Here is a 3,362-nt window from a genome sequence, read left to right on the forward strand (position 1 = left end):
CGCTCGCAGCCGCCTCCCGCTCCATTCATCGCGTCCGCGCCCCCGCCCGGCCGCCCGGCGCTGGCCCCACCTACCCGGGCCAATGGCCGCGCCGCGCCCCGGGCCCGCCCCTGCGGTGGGGAGCGGCGGGGCGGGGCGGGGCGTGCCTCTCCGGCCCCCGGGTCTCAGTCGCCCCCGGCCGCTCACCGACCCCTCCCCAACCGCGACAGCCCGGCCTCCGCCGCCGCGGGTCGGAAACCTGGAGCCCAGCGGTGAAGTCCCCAGGCCGGGCGTGTGTGACTCAGAACTGAACCCGCGCGTGTGGGACCCGGGCGGTGGTGGAGGCCGTGGTGGAGGAAGTGAAGTTTCCCGCCCAACCCTTCGGAAAGGCCGCGGGGGGCCGAGGGAGTTGGGGGGGGGGTGTCGCTCGGGGGGGCTCGCCCCGGCGGCGCATGGTGAGGCCAGCACCCTTGCCCGGCGAATCCAGCGTTCCCTGCCTGCAGCCTGCTCGGTAAAATGACCCTTCCTTAGATGGCAGCCCTTGGGGGTGGGGGGGTGACGGGCACCAGACACATCCCCGTGGAAAGGAGGTTCCGTTTGAATCCCTGCCCCAGCTCTCCTCGGCCTGCCCTTGAACACGAGGCTTAATCTCTCCGAGCCTCCGCCTTGGTGGTGATGGGGGGGGGGGGGGGTGATGACAACAGCTCCTCAAAGGTCCCTGAAAACCCTGAGCAGGATGAAAGGGAAGCGCCCTGGGGGTTGCCAAACTCCTAGAGTAACAGCACATCACGACCACAAGACTTTTTGCTTTCTGGTTGCCACAAAATGAATTTATTTTAACAGAAATCTACAAAAGTCAACCGTGTGTGTTTAAATCCTGAGGTAGGTTGGGGTAAGGGAGAAATGACCAAAGCATGACCTTAGGCCGGTGAGGGGGTGCACCCAGAGCTCGAGGTGGGTGCAACCACCCCGGAGGGAGGGAGGCTGGCCTCTTCCTGTGTGTGCAGGGGGAGGGGAGGAGAGCCGCAGCGGAGCGGGGTGGTTGCTGGGCCTTACGGTCATGTCCACATTTGCTCGTTATTTATGAAATGCTCTGCCTTCAGAGGGCCGCCCCCAGGGTCCCCGGTTTTGCCCTTGTCCCCACGCCTGCAAGCTGGGGCAAAGTCTCGCTGCTCCGGGAGCATTGGCCTCCACTGCCCGCACTGCCCTTTAAGAGGAAAACCCAGCACCTGTGCTCCCAGCTGGAGACCGTCTCTCTGAGAGTGTGAGGCAACCTCGCTGGCCTGCCTGGAAGAGGAGGCTGTTGGGAGAACGTGGGAGCACGGTCTCTGCCAAGATCCCCGCCCGAGGAAAGGACGGTGAGCTGGTCTGCAGACCCGGCCTCCGTGCGGAGCCTGCTGGGAGCTGACCGGAGATGCCTTTGGGAGCTCGTGAGCTCCCCATCCTGGGAGTGTGTGAACAGGGCTGGCCGAGGCTCTGAGGGTGATGCCGTGAACGCACCTCAGGTGGCAGAAGCAGCACGGGACTTACTGTTTCCAAGTCCATTTTGGATTCTACTCCTTGAAACTGTTATATACACATGATCTTCCTTTGGACGACTCGTGTGTTTCACTGAAAGAGTGAGTTTCCTTTTAAAAAGGCCAATCCGTACCTTTATCGTAGAGCACGGACGCAGATAAAAGAACACGGAAAGTGGGGTTACGTTCTAGACAGATACTACCGTCTGCTGAGCGCTCCGGCCACAGACCCTCTTGCCTGAAAAGGGGCTGGTGTCAGACAGGTGTCCGGAAGGGCTGTCGCTGACGAGGGGAGCCCGTCTCCTGGACGTGTTGGATCGGCGGGTGGGACAAGGGAGGGGAGAGAAGCCGGCTCCCGCCGTGACTCACTGTCGTCCCCGTGCTTGTTCAGGCACTGTCTCCATTGCCCACCCCAGGGAAACACTGTCCCCGAGGCCCCCGGGGAGCCTGGGCTCCTGGCCCTCCGCGTGGGCCCCACCAAACCCAGGGTCACATTGGACAGTCTCCTCACCGGGGACCCTCCGCCAGGACTCATCCACAGGTGCAATTTGAAAGGTAAATCAGGAAGGAACGTTTCAGGCACATTAATGCAAAACTGGGGCCTTTGGTTCTCCAACGTTAGGCCGGTGCCTTGGTACCTCGGGGGGCCCCTGGGAGCACCTGTGTGCCCGAGACCACGCCCTATGTGGCCTGCCCAAGGGGGCAGCCAGGTGCCTCGGGGCAGGTGTCACAGGGCCGAAAGTGCTGGCCCACGCTCCGGGCCACTGGTGCTGTGGGACTGGGCGGCGGCCTGCTCTCCAGAAGCCACCCCTGTCCTTCAGCGTGTGGGGGACGGATTAGGAGAGCAGGGACGAGGCCTTCGAGAGGTCACTCACAGAGCACAGCAGCCTTTGAGAATAAGCCAGCCTGATAAAGTGCCCTGGAACATTCTGAACTCAGTTCTATTCTGGGGGGGGGGGGGGGGGGGGTGGCAGGGAGGTTTGTCCGGAGAGGAAGTAATTAGAAGGAAAAGAAAAAAAGTACCCAAGTTGCACCGGCCCCCCTGTGGTCCCACGGAGGCCGTGCCACCGCCTGTCAGAGCCTCTCTAGGAGACTCGCAACAGGCGTGTTACATTTTTACGGCCGATCGCCACCGTCTGGTGTCACCTTTGGAGGCACCCCAGGAAACCGAGATGTGTAAGCTCCTGCCGACCGGCACACCCTCTCTCCGTGTTCGCCCGCTGGGTTTACGCACATCTCACATCTCCTCGTACGATCGGAAGCAAAGAGAGAGGGAGAAACGTTCCCCGCGTCCCAAGACAAGTTAATGGTCAAACCAGAAGTGCCCCTGACGCTCCACAGGCAGCAGATGGGGCGTCGTGTTCTTTTTAGGAGCCGCTCCTAACTGAACAGGTCACTGCTCAGAGAAGCTGCTGTTACACTTTGGTTTCTGGTGGAGAAAGAAGGAGTCCGGGCTTTCCTGCCCGACTAGACGGCCGTGTGATCTGAGGACGTCACTTGAGGACACCCAGGGCACCAAAGTTCCAGGAAAGTCCGACTCAGCAGAGACGGGGGGAGGCCCCTCTCTCTGTAGCTCCACGGCACAGGTACTCTGGGACCCGCCGAATGGCAGGTGCCAGGCTCCCGCGACCCGTGGGGTCCAGCCCTTGTCGAGACCCAGGGCCTCGGCCGCCCGGCACTTCCCTGGAAGGATCACTTGACTTTCATTGCGATCCACTTGTGCGGTCCTTCTCCGTTCCCTTCCACAGAGGCAAATGTCTGCCAGCGGCAGGGCTTCTGGAACTGCCCAGGCCTGCCCGGCGCCTGCCCTGTCGGACTGGGGTGGAGGTGGGGTCAGAAGGTCTGTTTGGCAGAGACCTCACATTC

Source organism: Panthera leo, chromosome A3 (genome assembly GCF_018350215.1).
Source record: "Panthera leo isolate Ple1 chromosome A3, P.leo_Ple1_pat1.1, whole genome shotgun sequence".
NCBI lineage: Eukaryota > Metazoa > Chordata > Mammalia > Carnivora > Felidae > Panthera > Panthera leo.